The sequence below is a fragment of the Lepidothrix coronata genome, unplaced genomic scaffold, assembly GCF_001604755.1.
Source record: "Lepidothrix coronata isolate B3197 unplaced genomic scaffold, Lepidothrix_coronata-1.0 Scaffold88, whole genome shotgun sequence".
Classification (NCBI taxonomy): domain Eukaryota; kingdom Metazoa; phylum Chordata; class Aves; order Passeriformes; family Pipridae; genus Lepidothrix; species Lepidothrix coronata.
This window is the reverse complement of record NW_016690268.1, coordinates 2974462-2992724: the sequence shown is the minus strand read 5'-3', so window position 1 is coordinate 2992724 and position 18263 is coordinate 2974462. Positions and strand designations below refer to the sequence as shown.

Sequence of the window (18263 nt, the reverse complement as noted above, 5' to 3'; positions counted from 1 at the left end):
GGTGGCCAGGGAAATGCTCCAAGTCTTTCTGATACCTGCTGTGTTCCCAAAGCCTCTGAATGATGTGAAGCCCTCTTCCAACTGAATAGTGATATCACCACATCCTCTTTTCCTCTTGGAAATTTATTTCCAGGTACTTATTAATGCAAGGGAAAACACCTCCTTTATAAGTAGCATGAAAGTCTGCTCAGCATTCCTGCCTCTCTTTTTGCAAGACTATGCCTTAAACTCACCTCATAATGGAAAAAGGCAACTATGGAAGACATACTTGTCAATTCATATAATTTAATAGTATCCTTCCCCTCCCCTAAACCTTCAGGCCAAAATCAATGCCACATAAACCTGCTGAACAGGAAGCGTAATTATTCTAACATGTGCAACCAAAGCGATAGGGAGTTTCACAGTAAAACTGATAAGGAGAGACATAAAAGACTGACGAGCAGCCTGCCAGTTATCCACTGCTGGGCTGACAAAGGTCCCCTTGGAACACCTTTGGTATTGTTCAGTGGGGAGATGGAGGCTGGGACATGTCCATAAATAACACTCAAAGACTGAAACATCTGCAGCTCAAGTTCTTAATTCAGGCACAGAAATAAATTATTTGAAAGAATGTAGCCAACAGAAAAATGCCCAATGCAGAGCAGAAAGAGCCAATTAAATGCACATAGGTTACTGAGCAGCTAGACTCTTTGTGCCACACTAGCTATTTGAATACATTGACAAATGTCTTCTTGACCTGTGCCTGTGCTGCAGATAACTGAAAATAAGGGTCGTTGGTTAAGGAGATGCAGTTGTCAGAATTGTTAGTGACGAGAGATCAAACTACTGGTCCTGCAAATAATCAGGTCTGAAAGACACAGAAAGGCCAATAGTGGTCAGCAGAACAAGCAGCCCCAGATCAGAAAAGGAAGCATCCAATGATGCCAACTCTCTTTACTGCTAGGGTTTCCAGTATACAAGTAAGTCTTCTTTTGACCTATAAAAATGTGTATTCTTCCCTGGCAATATTTTGTGCAAGACAATCCAGGTATCTGAGTAGCTTGTCCCTGAGGCAGCAATCCCATATTCCCTATGTATACAGAACATAGTCCCTGCACTCAAGCCCAGTTGTTTCAAGCAGGGATGGCTTGATATTAGCATCTCTGTTCAGAAAATCACAGCTTTTCCTCAGATAAAATAGCCCATGTGACATCTCCTGCTGCAGAATTTCTATAATACTTTGTGTATTATATACCCAAATACCTTTTGTGTTATAGAAATATATGCTTTGGGGACACCTATATGTAAAGGAGGACGGGAAGGTCCCCTTTGGTTGCCCAGCATAGACTTTTCACTTGTGTGTTAACATACCCAATAAGGGAGAGAGCTGGAAACAGCACTTTAGAGAGCCTTATAAGACAGCAGAATCCCATGTCAAATGCGAGTGTAATAGTTTCTTAACAGACTTCCATTATGGCAAATTCAATCACTCTGCAAGGTCCACACCATTACTTTGCCCCCACCCCAAGTCACCATATTTGGAAGAAAACGTGGATGGAAATCATTGTTAACATTGCTAACAATGTTAACATTGTTAACATTATTATCATTTAATAAATCTTGTACCATAGGTCAGCAATCTCCAGCGCTGATGCCAAGGTAGCCAAAAAATTGATTTTAATGATAAGCAGAGCAGTGCATAGGCAAGGCATTCCCGGTAAGGGAAGCAGCAACAATGTCTCTCGGAGACACAGCCTCCCACCTCCCACCTTTCAATGGGCTTTTACCACTACACTCAATTTATAACCTTGGAAAGAAAACATTGTCTGGAAACACTATCCCTACTTTATACTAAAATACCACCCAACCCCCCAGTATTCCTCATGCCTAGTAACAAACATGTATTGTACAGAAATCTTCTCCTGTAAACCTCAGTATCCAGATCTCCTGACTTGAGAAAGTTCTTTCCTCCGTTTTATACAGTGACACAGAATCAGATTTTACTGTACAGACTTAACTGTGTAACACTAAAAGGCACATTACAAAAACCAGTTCCCCTGAGATCAACAGAAAACAGAACTTTAGCACCTTCCTGACTTCACCAACAAAGCTTCATTTTATTTGAGTACCAGCTAACAGACCCACCATTCTTTTTTTCTTTCAGTCCTTTTCAACAACCAAACATTAGAAACAATTTCCCTCATCTATATTTCCAGAATAAAAAAAAAATGTAGTTGCATACCCTGCTTCTCAAATCCCCCCAAAGGCATATCATATTTTCATTTCTCAAAACATTTAATCAAGTCTACTTCATTACAGACAAGGCCAGAAAGTTCATCATCCTGCAACTGATGACAAACAAGACAGTGCCCACAACCGATAAAGACTGACCTAATTGTCTGATATGCCTACATTTCTGCAGGCCAAATTTACTGACATTTTGCACAAATTCAAAGCTGACTTGAGCCTGATGACCTTTTATACCTCTGTAATTAGCCTTCTTTGCCTTTCCAACCAGAAAAACAAGATGCCCCTCCACGCTCCCTAATTCAGCAGTCCATCTGTAAACTAGAAACTTCACCATCTACTCAGCCACTCAGAAAAGTACACAAAAAAAAGAAAGAAAATATACAAACAGCAACCTTTCAAAGTCATGGAATAGAGCCTGGAGAGGGCCTTTTAAGATAAACATGCCAATCTCTAAAAGAAGAAACAGAAAAAGCAGAACAAGTTGGTGGACCCAAATTCAATAAACAGCATTTTTATCATGCTTTTCTAAAAAAGACAATATAAAATAAGGACACTGGCATAGACAAGCACTATGAAAAAACAGTGGGGGGAAAAATCAAACCAGAAACCAAACTCAGTAAGTTTAGTCCCTATAGTTAACAGTACAGCATGAAATGTACAATGCTAATATATTGATTTGGCACTAGAATTTAACTAAGACTAATAATACAGAGGTTAAGCTGCTGAAAACATCCACTAGAGTTTCATTTATGTCTATAATCAGGTCTTGCAACACAATCCTACAGTTGCAAAAAATACTCCCTTAATATGAATGTAAGCTTAAGAAGATGTGTTAAGTCAATTCCATTAAAGTTCTGGATTCCAATCCCCACTGCAGTCAGCGAGACACAGATCTGCATTTCCCTAAACGAAGCAGAGGGGAGGGCAAGGTCAGAGCACTGACCTGCACTTCAAATTCCAGTCTCAGGAAAGGGGGATGGACAACCATTAACAACCAGGGAACAGGCAATATTGTTCCCTGCACAGTTTTCCACCTTGCAAAAGCTGAGGGGATGCACTCAGCTGGCGATGCGCACACATGTGATTCTTTAGTCCAGTCTCTTAAGTGTCTCTGCCCAACAACCAACTTGTCATGCGAACACTATGAAAACAATACGGTCCTGTTGACCACCTTCCCCAGCTTCATGCCCTAACAGATCCCAGTTTTGGAGTCACTGCAGCAGTCATTTAAGAAATACGTGCCCAAGAGCAAGTCAAAGACAATGCAAGGATATTTCAAACCAGAGAACCATTTCTTTTGCATAGCTCCATCATGAAGCATACATAATCTAAAAAGGTGCCAGAACTGGCAGCCTCATATTCATCAGTGTCAAAATTTTTTATATTTTTTTAAAAGAGCTGCTAGTTATCATCTTATATGAATTTTTTAGGAAGAAGGTTGGATTTTTCCTTAAGTCAAATTAATCTAAAAATCAGCAGGGAAAATTTACTCAATAGCTCTATAAATTTAGAATTCTCTATGTGAACTTTAATGCAGAAATACATCTCTTAGAGCAAGTCTTCCTCTTTTCTTTTTGAAACCATCACATTTAAGTGATGTTTTCACGTAGGTGATTTATCTTTCACAATTTTCTTTCAAAAAGTTTGGTTACAAGTAGCATGCTTTAAAATATTGATTACAAAATGACTAATGAACTGTGTCAACCTAGGGGGAAAAAAAAAGGAAAAAATCCAATTTAAAGTCCAACCATTAAATAAAAGTCAGGCTTGGATATTACATATTCAATCTCATACCAACTTTTGACATTTTGAAGTTCCATGTTACTGTTTGCTAAACATTCTGCCCACTTCCCTAGTTTGTTAAAAAAATAAGAATGCAGAAGAAAAAGACAATAATTTCATTGACTATATACAAGATTGTACAAAAAACAAGCTGAGAAATACAGCTTTCTAACCCCTTCCCATGATGAGGACAAGTTGGCCCTACTGCCAACTATCCCTCCCACAGGTATCCACAGTTCTAGATTTGAACTTAATTCTGTAAGGACAAAAGAATTTACACTGTGTTTGGACTGATATAGCCAGATATAAGCCTTTAAAAATAGCCATCATAATGCAGTATATTACATATAACATCTCGTCTTTGTTCCTTGTAAAAGAAAGAAAGAGACTCTACTGAATCCTTGAGCAAAACCAAACAGACGAGAATGAAGCTCAAAATTAGGAAGCAAAAACATTAGGTGGGATCCCTGCCCCACACAGTTGTTACAATTCTGATATTAGGGAAGGCCAGGGCAAAGGGGGAAGACCAGTTCTCACCTGACTTCACTAACAGCCCAGTCCCCACTTCATGCGCTCATCAGGGTAACTGTGAGCCCCAGGGTGCAACACAGCAAGCACAGCATACACAGCTCCCGCCCTGGTCCTGTCCTGTCAGCCAGCCCCAAGTTTCGAGACCCTGGCAGGTCGGACATGTGAGGCATAGCTAAGAGGATTCTGTACCTTCTTGGTTGAGGGACCATTTTTAAAAGGCTCAGATCCACTAATTAGCTAGATATCTCAATTCTTGCATAAGCATCCATAAGTAGGGGAAGGAGATACCTTAATTCCAAAGAACTTTTGGGGCTTTTCTTAACAGGTCCCCTTCAGAATTTTATTTTGTTGGATCGATTCCAACGTCAGCTGCTTGCTGTGAATTGGAAGCAATACACGGAGCAGGAGTCAAAATATTTGAGGGATGCAAATAATAGAACAGCTGAGAGATACCGCTCCTTTAGAGCAATCACCTTTCCACTCTCCAGGGACAAATCGCTTTGAAGGCTGTGACCGAAAAATATAAACTACGTAGCAATGTCATGCCAGCAATCAAGTATTTCCGGCAACTTTAAATAAACTCTACAGAGTTTACGCCTGCTTTAAAAAGAGAGAAAGCAGCCGTATCACAAAAGCTAAGGCCTATTGTACATGAGCTCCTGTTCTGAAAATAAACTGCAGTTTACTCTAAACTTTCCCCAGCAGTTCCCGGCTGGCAAAAGCTGATCATAATGAACAGCAGGCAACACTCGGTTTGAAAGCGGCGAATTCTCCAGCTCGGGCATGGGCGAGGTGGTGGCAGAGGCGTCGAGGGAACAAGGCTGGATCCATCTCTGCGCACCCCTGGGTGTGAAGGCAGAGGGAGGGAGCACCAGGCGGCCGCAGCCGCTACAGCCATTCGGGGAACCTGGGGTGGTGGCACTGGCCGGGGACGAGCAACAGCCAGTCCCGTCCCCGCCGGGCCGCCCTGGACCGAAGCGGGAGGGAGGCGCTCTGCCCTCGCACGCCCCCCGGAGAGGCACCTCCCCGCCGGCTGCCGGCCTGGGCTAAAACCTTCCTCGGGCCGTCCCTCCAACTCCGCCCGGCACCGCGCGTCCCTCCAGGGCTCCCGCCCCGCCGCCGTGGTCGGGGGCCGGGTCCCTGCTCAGGGCGAAACAAAAGGCAAGGAGCTACTCATCCGCCCTCGCCGCCGCCCGGACTGCGCCCGGCCGCGGTGGCCCGGGGACGCGGGGAAGGACGGGCGGTCCGGGCGGCGCTCAGCGCGGAGCCTACCCGCGGATTACCCGCGGTAATGGGATTACGCGGGGCCGAGCGGGGTGTCCGCCGGGCTGTCACCGCCCGGGGAGAGGGCGGCGGTGCCGGAGGCGGCGCTCCGGGCCGCCCGCTGCCTCCCGCCCCGGCCGCCCCGCGGGCGGGTCCCGCCGCCCGCCCCGCAGCCCCGGCCGCGGTGCCGCCACCCGCCGCCGCTCCCGCCCGGCCCCATTGTTCGCCGTGCCGCCCTTACCGTGCGCGGGGCTGGGGCTGCGCGGGCTCCCGCTGGCTCTCCTTGCTGCGGCTGGTGCAGGGACAGTCGCGCTTGGCCGCCGGAGGTCCGAGCCATTAAAAGCTCCGCGGGGAGGAGGAGGAGAAGGCGGCGGCAGGAGCGGCGGCGGCGGGGGAAGGAGGACAGCGAGGGGCTCGCAGGAGCAGGGTCGCCATGTCCGGCTTGGCAGCGCGGGGAGCCCACCGGGCCGGCGCGGAGGAGAAGGGAGGCAGGCGGCGGAGGGGCTGCTCCTGCTGCCGCCCGCGGACCGGGGGAGCGGGAACTGGACGCTGCTCCTCGCCGCTCTGCCGCGGCTGCACCTCCCTCCCTTAACCCTGCCCCCTCCCGGAGGGGGAGCCGCCGGCGGGAGGAGGCGGCCGAGAGCCCCCTCCAGCGTTCATGGGCAGCGGCGGCCGGTCGGATCCGCGCTGCCGGCGGTGGAGCGAGCGGGACGCCCGCCCCGGCGGTGGTACCTGGGCAGTCCGAAAGGGAGAGGGGCGTAGGGCGCAGCGACCACCGCCCTGCGCTGCTGCTGTGCCGAGGAGGCTCCAGATCCCTTCTCCCCCCCCTCCTCCTCCTCCTCCTCCCGGGGAACCAGAAGGGGCGAGCAGCGCCCAGGTAACCGTAGTGTAAGGGAAGGGTTAAACCTGGCTGCAGCCTCCGGGCAGGGGGAACGAGAAGCCCCGCGGCGTCCCTGCCCCTTCCTGCGGATTTATGGGACCATCCGGCGTAGGCGCTCACCGGGGCACCCTCTAGGAGGGATGTCCCCTGCTACCCGTCCTTGAAGAGGGAATAGGTTCGCCCGCAGCTGCGGGACTGTTAAACTAAGCGGGTCCTTCGGGAGGAACCAGGACACTGCCTCAGGGGGTGTGTGCGTTAATGGATACCCCAGCTCTTCTGCTTTCGGAGCGAGGTTTCAGGAGACAGCAGAGAACAGAGCGGTGTTTCATGTGCCGGGAGGCGTTCCTCCATATTCATCATACTCCAAGTGCGTGCCTCAGGTGCCAGAGAAACCAAAGGACTAGGTGTGTGCGCATACTCTTCACACTTTCGGTTACTAGATCGTCGTAAACTCTATATTCTTCCTCGTTAGACAACCACATATCATAGCACAGTGAAGTTTAACCAGTAGTAGCAATCTGGGCTCCAGGATCTGTCTCACAACAGTCTCCACTCCAGTACATGAGTAGAAAGGAGCCCACCAGGCAGAGGCCAGGGATGGGTGTATGCCTTTTTTAGAGACCCTGTATATTCCCTCAGGGAAGATTTGGAGCTACAGCAAAAAGGCTGTCACATTTAGGGCCAGCAGAGTTGTCTGCATACAGCAGTTCTTAAATCACCGCTATATATTAGCATAACTGAAGTGTTAAGGCATGCATCTCTCTGAGCCTTCTCCAGTCTTTTACCCAGTGTTTTTTCATGAAGAAGACTGGGCGGTGCAAATGAGTGATGCAGAGGAGACCCTTCAGGTCTTTGAAGTTCTTTCAGTGACCCAAGAGGGAGCAGTAAACTAGGTGCGTAAAGTAACGCTTCTCAGCACCTAGCATTTAAAGGTTATTTGAGGAGCCCTACTACTATATCTAGTTTTTAATCACTGGAGGAAACAGAAATTATATGCGAACTAAATTTTTTTTGTCCAAGCCTTGGCCTTGCTTAATCTGCAAAAGACATTCTTCTGCTGTCAAGAGCAATGCCTCTCTACGCACAAGAGCCTTGCTACAAAATACCTCAATGCATGTGCCATCTAACCTCGGGAGATCAACTTGTTTATCAACTCTGAAACCTTAACTAAAATACATACATTACTGACTGAAAAGCTGGAAACTCTCTTTAGCTGTCAATATTTGATAGAAAGTATTTATTGCTATTTTCCCCAGACTTCTACTTCTGCAAAATGCACCGTCTTTAGAAGTTCAAGAAGAAAGATTACATTCTCAGTCTTACAATGTAGAATGGAAATAGAATAGAAATAGAGTAAGAGAAGAGAATTTCAGTTGGAAGGGACCTACAATGACCAACTAGTCCAACTGCTTCACCATATGAACTGTGGTTAAAAACACTGACATAAAAAAAGATAGCCTTTTCCCAAATACTTATTTTGTCAGCAGCTTTTACTATTACTGAATGTGCAGTTACAGTAAGCACAGCACTTAACATTTAGAATTTCCTGGTGCTTTTTATCTACACTTCAGATCACTAATGCCTCATTCACACCTAACAAAAGAGTTGTTGTAATCTACACCAAATGAGTGAGGTCATCTTCAATGCCTTCCAAGTTTGTGTGACCTTGTTTCATTTCTCAGTTCTGAGCAAAAGTAACAGGTTGCCCTGCAGCTACTGGTCATTTATTACCGAGCCCAAAAAAGCAGCAGTGAAACGACAGTGGTACACTTACCGAAGCCTCTAAGATGGTAACATGTTGATCATTTCTCTGATTGCCATGGACAAGCTTGCATGTGTTTACTTAGTTAACTCATCGATTTTTTCTGAAGGTATCAGTGACAACTAGGGACTGCCATCTAAAAAGACATCAGATTTTCTTTAAAACGGATTTCTATCTTGTAAATTGCAAATGGCAGCAACTTGCACTCTTCTGATGCGATAACTGAGAACAGTGCTTATGGCTCCTATTAGTTTCCAGTAGTATGCAGGGTTGCATTTCTTCCCTGTTGTTTGAGATGTGGAATTTGTTGGTACAACACATAAACAGGAGAACTTGAGAGAAACAGCCTGCATTTGTTTTTGGAAAGTCACTGAAATTAGAAAAATGGTTCTAGTTAGTTCATGTTTCTGAAAAAACAAAACAGGTAAGCTTTGTCTGCATCCACTGACTAAGATGAGAAGAGCTGGGACTGTATTTCAGATTAAGCAAGACTAAACTGGCATGATTCATTCATTTCTGCTTTACTGATAAAGGAGAACCCAAGGAAAATGAAGGGGAGACATATGCTAAAAGGATTTTGTCATCTTGAGGGACTGCCTCTCTGCGCCTTCTGCCTTTTCCCCCTCTAGGAAAGAAATAGCAATGGCTACAATGCAATGCAAATACAGATCTCTGGAAAGCCTTCACTCTTCCGCAACTCTCATGTGCTGAAAAGATTTGCATGTATTTTTTCATTGACATTCATTGTGATGTTCTAGAAGGTATGCATGTATGAGGCAGTTTGGGCACAGTAACCGCAAATTGACATTTTCACCTGCCATGTGCCAACTTATTTGCCTATCTGAGTGCTTTGTCAGACTAAATTATTGGATAAACCCCGAGCATGCGGACTAAATTCTTTGGTCTGGTTTGCACGAAGATTAGACTGGATTCTTCAGTGGTCCTTCTGGCCTTACAATCTATGCCTCTTTTGTAAACCACTTTAAAATATGTGTGGAGTTCAAATGTTTTCCTGTGTTTCATTAAGGCGAGATGCTAAGATTCTGCCCAAACTGAAATCTATGCATTTCAGAAGTCTAGTAATTCTTTTTCATAAAACATTCCACAGATGTTTTCCCTGGAGCCTGAAATTTTGTTTCAAAGACCCTTTCAGCAAATACTTCCATGCTAGATTTATCAGTGTGTTCATGTATAAATGTGGTTTGGGGCTCAATCTTGCAAACCTACGGTGTTTGATTGGTCAGGCTCTCATATGGTAACTTTGTGTTAACTCCTCTGTTTTTGCTAATTTCAATGCAAGAGCATGACATAACTATTCATCCAATTCTTCCACCATTATTTTTATTGCACATTTCGTAGCATTCAGGATTCCCACCTTTCAGAGGCTTTTTTTTGCGATATATTTTTGTCCATATCTTCTCAAAATATTATTACAGTCATCAGTTGTTAAGATTTCCCCCAGCTCTTCTGGTGAGGTTTCTGATGTTGAACCAATGTGTCTTTCTTGCTTCCACGCTGGAATGCAACGTCCAACTTACAGCTAGAAGCAGTGGTCATTTCCAGTTTTCATAATAGTGTATAATACTACCAGTAGACCATGTCTTAACTTTTGAGGGGAAACAAAAACAAAGAAAAAACCCACATATTTGGCCAGTTAACAAAGGAGTGAATTTCCATTATCGAACTTCAGTATTTCCATGTGAAAGAAATAATCATTGAAAAGAAGCCATTTAAGCACTTAAAGCCAGCTAGTTAACAGATTTTGTTTACTGCTTGCTCAAAGTGTATAAAGGCCTGAATTAAAAGAGAGCCTTTTAATGGTGTATGCAAAAGTTTCCCAAGTCCTTAAGAATTTATCTAAAGAGAACTTTTGTGTATCAAGCTGTTGGAACAAGGCCCGCTCTCCAAACTCAGCACATCATCATACAACACCGCCTCTGTTACGTCATCATCTTTACCTTGTGTTGTCCAGTGTATCTTCCTGTTTCAGGATTAAAGTGTTTCTTACATTCGCTGCATATCTGTGCTCAGATAATCACCAGTGCAACAGTTAATAGAGGAATCATCCCTGAAGCTCCAGATCTAAACTGTTTGTTTGAAATTCATGAACGATTTATACTCCTCAAAAGTACATAGGTTGTGCTGGCTTATACTTGTTTCATGCTTGCTTTTCCCCATCCACTAATTCAAGTAGAGAAAAAATGTTAATTTTTAAAATGACACTGAGGTTTCCAAAGTGTTCATTAATGGACAAAAATTGTCAACTACTGCAATGTAAGTGGAAAAAAAATAATTTAATAAAATAATCATTTATAAAATTACAACTATCATAACATTCAAAAAAACAGAAGCCAAGGAAAAATACAGAGGTTTGGTAAATTTAAAAAAATACCATTTTGCTGTTCATATTCAGGCTTCCTCTCCTACAATTCACTTTTACCTTTTCTCCCAAAAGAAGGGAAAAAGAACACTAAATATCAGAACAAAATGTATATTCTATGCTAATATTTCCACCTGAAACTACATACCTCCTCTGTCATGGTGAAAAGAGAGAAAGAGAAAATATTTGCAGAGCCAAAAAGATTTCATATGAACAACCAACCAACGACATTAATCTTTCAATACTACTTTGGAGAAGAAAACTAAATGTGTTGTTTGAAACAGAAATGGCTCCTTAGAATTCAGTCTAAAACTCCCAGCACCATAGTTCATTATCTTCCAGTGTTTTTGTAATTTTGGACAGAACAAAGTGTTTATCTGTTTAAAGAAAGAAATAAAAAAAAAGGAGAAGGAAAGAAAAAAGGTGATACTTTCCAGAAAGACAGTGCAACTAAATTCATTAAATGATTTTGAGACCATTTAACACTGTGATGAAAAAGTACCTGGACTAATATAAGTACATACGATTCTAAACAAAAAAAGTGCTTCATTTTTGCAGCCCTTTAGTATTTATACCATGAGTAAACACAGCTGAAAAGAGTCCCCTTGCAAACATGCAAATGAAAAGAATATAGAACATTAAACATGGCTTTTAGTATTATCAGACGTAAAGAGTCCCGTGAAAACAATAATCTCTTGCTCTCCTCAGCATCCCCCTGCCAATATTTTTGCTGTGACCTCCTGCAAGGTAATACTTCTGGAATGTATCAAGATGTCTGAATAAATCCTTCTGGGATAATCCACACTTTAAAGTGGTGGTGAGGGAACCTTATCTAGTGCTCTGTTGCATTCAGGATCTCTCATGTGCCCTTTCTAACTTCATGCTGAGTGATAGGCATTTTATTTATACAATGGCTAATTACAATAGGTGCCTTAATTACTCTCTTGTCCATTGTCATATTCTGCTGTTTTAATGTTTAGAACCTCTGAATCTCGTTGGGGAGAGCAACTATAAAACCTGTCAAAGCAAACATCAATTCAGCATATGACTTTGCTATTTCAGAATGCAGCCTCTGAAATTAGCCTGTTACTAAATATCAGACTAGAAGCCGGGTCTTCTAAGAGTGGCAATTTATATGCTTCCCATGTGAAAAATATAGCAGAGTGAAGAGAAACAAGACCATCAATTTTCTATCTGCGTTTCATATAATTAACACAATTCCTTCTTCAAAAGGAATCTCTGAAACTTTCTGTTCTGAAAGTGAAAAGCGTTAAATAATTTACAGAAATAACATTTTATTTTAGAACGCTTAGCAAGATTTGCATAATTTATGTTTAATAAAATCAAATAATTAAATGATTAGAGACTTGAAAAGCATTTATTTTCCTGCCTATTATCTTTTATCCACTGCAGTTATTTTTCTCAGAAATAAAATTCCAATGAATGAAAATGAAACAACTGCTCTAGAAAGTAGAATTTAGATTAAAAAATATGAAGAATAATTTCCACTTCACCCATGAGAAAAATAATCTACAATGACATAGTCTACTTTCTACTACAGTCTACTTTCAAATCAGGAAGACCATTTTTCCTTAAAGGTCAGGTAGATTAAGCGTGCACCCTTTCCTGCCATCAGCTCCAATCAACTTGCTGACAAAGACACACAGAATTGTTGGTCACATCCCACCCCCCCACCCCTGCAAATGCGTGAGGTGGTCTGTCACTGTCAAAGATACTATTTAACCTGTTCTGTAGCAACTTGGGCTCTGCCTGTAGCTTTCAAGTATGAGTGATGAATGCTGTCTTGTTGCCACGATTCTGATCCTGAAGACAGAGAGGGAACAGTTTTTGTTTACAGTATCTTTATTTTCTGAGCTGTACAGCACAGGTGAAAGGGTTTTTCTATGCTTGTTTTTTTCCACTTAATATAATCATTCAGAATTCATTACCACTACTTCCAATTAGATAATTTTCCCATTCTACTTAAGAGAAAAAAAAATTCCCCTGTCTGTTAACAGTACGTTTTTCTGTTTTCTCAGTTAGTGGTCTGCATGTCAGCATTATGGTGTTCCATACGTTTCAGTTTATGGTACAGTTTCCCACTTTATAAATAATTTAAATGTGAGATTCACTGTTTGCTCTGACAATGAAACACAGAAAGCAATTGTTTCTGGTTTATCCATAATCTTTAGGACACATTTGTCCTTTAAAAATATCTTGTTTTCTCCAGTGACCATTTGCTATATGCAATTGAATCAAAAGAAAAAAAAAGTCTTATTTTTTAAATACTAGATTTAAAAATGAACATGACCTTAATATTAAACTGGATTGAATTCATCCTGCTGAAACAGGACAGGCTTAACCAGAATAGTTCCCAGGAAATGTTTTAAAGCACCAGGCATTTTAATAACAGCCTGTACTAAATTTAACTGGTCCTTTATAAAACTGATGCCCATTATCTCATGTTTTTAAATTCTGAAATGCATTATTTTCTTTGATATTTCCAATTGCTTCACCACTGACTGTTTAGTTTCTTCCTTCCACAGTTTCTCTGCAGTTGATAATAACACTTGTATCACACATCTGTACTGAGCCATATCTCCCTCTAGCACAGGGGAGGAAATCTTAATCCCTATTTCCTGCTGTCATCTCTCCTCCTAAAGAGGCAGATCAGTAACAAAGGAGCTGCAGTTCTCATAAAACTGTCCAAATATTAAAATGGTTTAATCTTCTACTAGGGAAAGCCAGAGAGTCTCACCACATGCCTTACTTTTTACTGCACTTTGATCCTTTGTGGAAGCTATAAAAATTCTGCATTTCAGATCTGTGACACTTGAATGAATGATGAAAAAATCCAAGAATATGAAAAAATCCATTATCTCCTTAAAAATGGTGCAGAAAATAAAGGATAGACATTTTATTATGTTTTGATTTGATTATAGATTTCTCTTTTGTCTTTTATTTAGAATCCACTGTAACATGTAACAGTGTCAAGGTAAGAAAACTTTTTTTATCCTTCTCAGGCCCCAGAGCAAGTGTCTACATGCATATTAGCTCTGAGATATGTTTTACATGAAGTGATTCCTGTTTTAGTTGATTCTGTACAACCCGGGTGAAGAATTATTTCTCTCTCCCAGAGCCCCATGCAAACATAGTGAGATTTTGATCTGTATAAACAAAACCAGTGAGGGAGAAGTGAAGAGTGCTGTAATGAAGGATGTGTACAAATGGCCACGTGAAGCCTGATCAGAGAATTGGGTGTCTAATGGGAGATGGAATAAGGGAGCTTGAGGGAAAGAATTCAACAAATTGGACAAAGGTAGAGAGATCCCTTTCCTAGCGTACTCTCTCAGCTTCTGACAGCCGATGATTTATGGACTTCTTGAGCAAGTAGTCTCCTCAGGAGCACCTTGCTTATTAACTGTTCACACACCCCTGAGTAATTGGTCCAACTCCTTTTTTGACTTCCAGACACATCCATCAGAAATTACAGTGTATGATAAAATATTCCTTGTTGGTTTTAAACATCCTATTTAATATTTTGAGTAGTATTTGATCTTGTGTTGTGAAAAACAGCAAATCATTCCTGATTCACCTACTCCCTTATATTTACAACTGCGTAGACATCTGTCCTGCTTCCCTTGTAGTCATCAGCTTTTCCTATTCTGAAGACCCTAACCTTTTCAGTTCCACCTCAGATGGTTGCATTGCCTACTTAAACTTCTCACTTCTTTCTCAACCTTTCCAGTTCTGCTGTATTACCCATTTCTGGCACTGCATCAGGACTGCATGTGAAGTCAAGGCAGAGGTGCACAGATGGTTATACAGAACAGCTCAGGCAACTGCAGCACCTGCTGCTCAACTCCCTCCTTAGGAAGGAAGAGGAATTCTTACAAGAAAAAACAGCCTAAAGTCATTCACCAGTGCCTGTTTTCCAACTAAAGCAATCATTTTCTTTGAATTACAGTAGTACCAGAGAAATTTAGGATTTGGGGGAAAATTCATTACAATTCTTTTTTAGATGATCTGATAGAATCTTGCTTGCTTTTATGGGTTTCTTGTGCTCAGGTATAAGAATGATGAGAAGAGTCCAATTCTGGCAACTTGGAGATTTGGGCTAGGCCATTTTTATGTAATTTGTTTGGGTTGTGGTGATCATTTGCTTGTCTGTTTTTTCCCAAGGATAATAAATATTATGGGATTGTATTTTAATTGCAACAAGGGCAGATGAAGACTCTCTTTTAAAATTTAATATAACTTTTTTATCAGTTAACCCATTTTAGCTTTCCACTTGAAATATTTTCTTACCACACTGCCATCTCCAGCTACATCTTTAAGCTTTTACTCATTTTAAGGACAGGAATCCACACTTGTTCATGTTAATACAGAGCAGAGGAGCTCATCTACAGAGGTGCAGTTCCTGTTCACCTGCTCCCAGAGACTGACAGGCAATGCCAAATGAAACTCATTTCCTCCTTACCCCAAGGAGGAAGAGAGGTGACAGGTTCCAAAGACAGAGTTTGGCTCTTCTTTCTTTTTGTTTTCTTTCTCCAGGGTTGTAATAGACAGTTCTCAAGACAAGCTATTTGCTCTGTGAACAGCTTTCCAGTAAACAAATGTTAAACACTGCCTATACAATGATCCTATTAAGAAACAGCATCACAAAAAACCAGGGACTGTAAAGTAGCAAACATTGCCTTCTAATAGTAAATTGCATCATCTCCATCTACTGGCCAGAAGAAACTAGCTGGAGTACAGAGCTGCTGAACTATAACCACTGCATCCATACACTTCTTTGCCCTAACTACCGAAAAAAATTAGCAATTTTGGGGGGTTTTGTGGGTTTTATTGTTTGTTTTCCAGGAATACCAACTCCTAAACAGACAAAACTTCATAGTAAAAATGTCTCGGTATTTTATTCTCAGATATTTAAAAATGATGATGTTGCACAATTTATTTCAAGTAATTCAGGCAAGGTTATCTTCCCTGATTCAAGATCCTGTGTTACATTATTTTTCACCAACTGGAATCCAAAATGTGAATTATATTCTGAGCTTTTTTTTTCTAGTTGAAAGATTAGCATTAGTTTTTAAGACAGCATATGAATTGAATATTAAACCTTTTAATTAATTTACATCAAATCCTATCACTGCAAGATAGGAGCATGCAGGTATTAAGGAACAGAATTTTTTTTTAACAGCACACATTACATGAAAAACCCTACTTCAGATATATTTAAAACATAACTTTCTCTTGCTACTTAGGAAAAAATCAGCCACATATTTAATGCAGAAATACTAAGTTGAAGTAATATCCCTTGTCTTTTTTTCTTCTTACCCACCATCAAAAGACACTGGCCAACTGCAATAGGTAGCAAGCAGAGGTAATGGTGTTGGCAGAGACAAGTGATGACTTTCCAAATCAAAACTGACTGAATTTAAATTTCTAATTCCTGTCAGTCACTGTTAAGTCAGGAACACTTCACTATCTACCCTGGGTAATGGTCCCCTGGGGAGTGTCTGCTAACATGTATCCTTCCCACTCTTCTGGAAAAAAATTCCAAAATTCCATTCCAGCAACCAGTATGGCTCATGTGGTGCCACAGGGGACTTTTGAACCTCCTCTGCTAGCAAGAACACACACCACCACATCCTCCAAAAAAAAAACCCACCAAAAACCCTCGAAAGCATTCACTGGTTCCTGTTAAATTTTCAGTATCTATAGCTAAGGAAGTTAAATTCCACTACAGGTACTTGTGTGCATGTACATCAGTGTTACATCAGCTTAAGTTATTCTTAAACCAAGACTGGTAATAATACTAAACTTAAAAGATATTCTGATTTCACGGTTTAACAGGCAAAAAAATTCCCTGCACCTGAAGTGAGGTCATGGGCAGCTTATGGAGTAATAAAGAAAAATCATAAAAGCCATAACTGACTTGTATCTCCTAGGCACTACCTTACCTTCCTGAAAACATATAGAAAATATATCACTGGTCTGAACCAGAGTGATACGGAAAGATCTGTTGCAGAGATTGTAGAAAGTCTCCTCAGACCGGAAACTGCAATTCCTTGCCTCCAAACCAAAGAAATTAATTTCACCCAAACCCCAGCCTTGCAGGAGCTCATCAGGAGGAGATGCCATCCCAAGGTGCCTCTCTCAGGCTGGTGAGAGCTGAGAGGTGACATGGCTTCTTCTCTATCAGGTAATTGAAAAGATCAGAATCAATTCTGTGAGCAAAATCTGTGAACTCGTAACAAATGTAAAGACCAAACATTTGGGCCTCATGGTCTGCGAGGAACAAGACAGTGCCTTTAAAAAGCAAATACTCTGATACACAAAAGTGATCTAAAACTCAAGAGAGAAATCCAGATTTCTACTGGAATAAGCATATTGTGACTGAGATTAGCATTTTTGTATTCAAATATATGAAACACACAACTTTCATGTTCTGAGTTGGCCTCCATTCCTCCCTCATCTCCTTTGCATTATAGAAGATGCTGTAGAAACCTTTTCCTGAATGAATCCCATGACTTTTATCCAATATTAAGCCCATACCTCTGAAGTCTCAAAAGATGTTAAGCCGTGCCGAGAGATGTTCTTCCTTGAAGCAACACAAACACTTTCGTTATAATCAAAAAGGGAAAGGATCTGTACTAAACAGATGCTTATATCCTGTTTACTGCTTCTTGGAAAACAAGTAATGCATTTCTTGAAATTTAAGATACTGTCAAGCCCCACACAAGTAAGTACCATTAGCTAAGTTAGCAAAGTAAGAGCAAACCAAATTATTAAATAGTAAAGGCTAAGGCTGCTTCCCAAAGATGCAAACCAAAATTTTTCTAAGTTGAAAAAATGTGGAGTGGCTTTACTTTTGTATTATTTTTAATAGCACGCTCATTGTATTTGGAAGACTCAGTATGTGTGCACCCTTATAGATACCAGTAAGGCAAAAATAAAGCTCCAGTTCAAGAGCCTGAGGCAGCTACAAAGCCAATACATACATGCATACAGAGAGTCAATAGGAATTTCACCTTCCTTAATTCTTTATTTCATCAAAAATTCCAACTGTGCGACACATTTTACTCTCATGCATGTACTCCATACATGAGACTGATAGTTCTAGGTGTGTAGAGAACAACAGACAACATTTGGCATAACAACAACTGTTCTATGCTGGGGAATACCAGCCCTTGCACTCAGCATTACTTTGAAGTCTCTGCAGAGGAAAAGCAATGACAGAATGCCACAGCAGTACACAAACCCCATGTTGAAAGCATGAAGTCTACAAGTCACTTTCTTACATAGATTTTGCACAGGATTCTCAGGGGGATCTTGTAGGCAAAGCCAGGCAAACTAGACTAGACATTTATCTGAATATCTGCCATGAACAACCTAGAGGTACAAACAAAAAGCAAGTAGTTTCACCTTCAGAA

The 18263-nt window shown here is 41.6% G+C and overlaps 1 protein-coding gene across 7 annotated transcripts in view; it reads right to left on the bottom strand.

Moving 5' to 3' along the window:
- FARP1 (FERM, ARH/RhoGEF and pleckstrin domain protein 1) overlaps positions 1 to 6286 on the bottom strand; it is a 207261-nt gene extending 200975 nt beyond the window's left edge. For 2 of the 7 annotated variants that reach the window (XM_017821062.1, XM_017821063.1), the window contains exon 1: positions 6047 to 6286. The gene's annotated coding sequence lies outside the window, so the exon portion shown is untranslated. The remainder of the gene's footprint in view (positions 1 to 6046) is intronic. The other 5 variants (XM_017821054.1, XM_017821060.1, XM_017821061.1 and 2 more) reach the window with 4 other exon arrangements.
- Positions 6287 to 18263: the final 11977 nt, after the last annotated feature.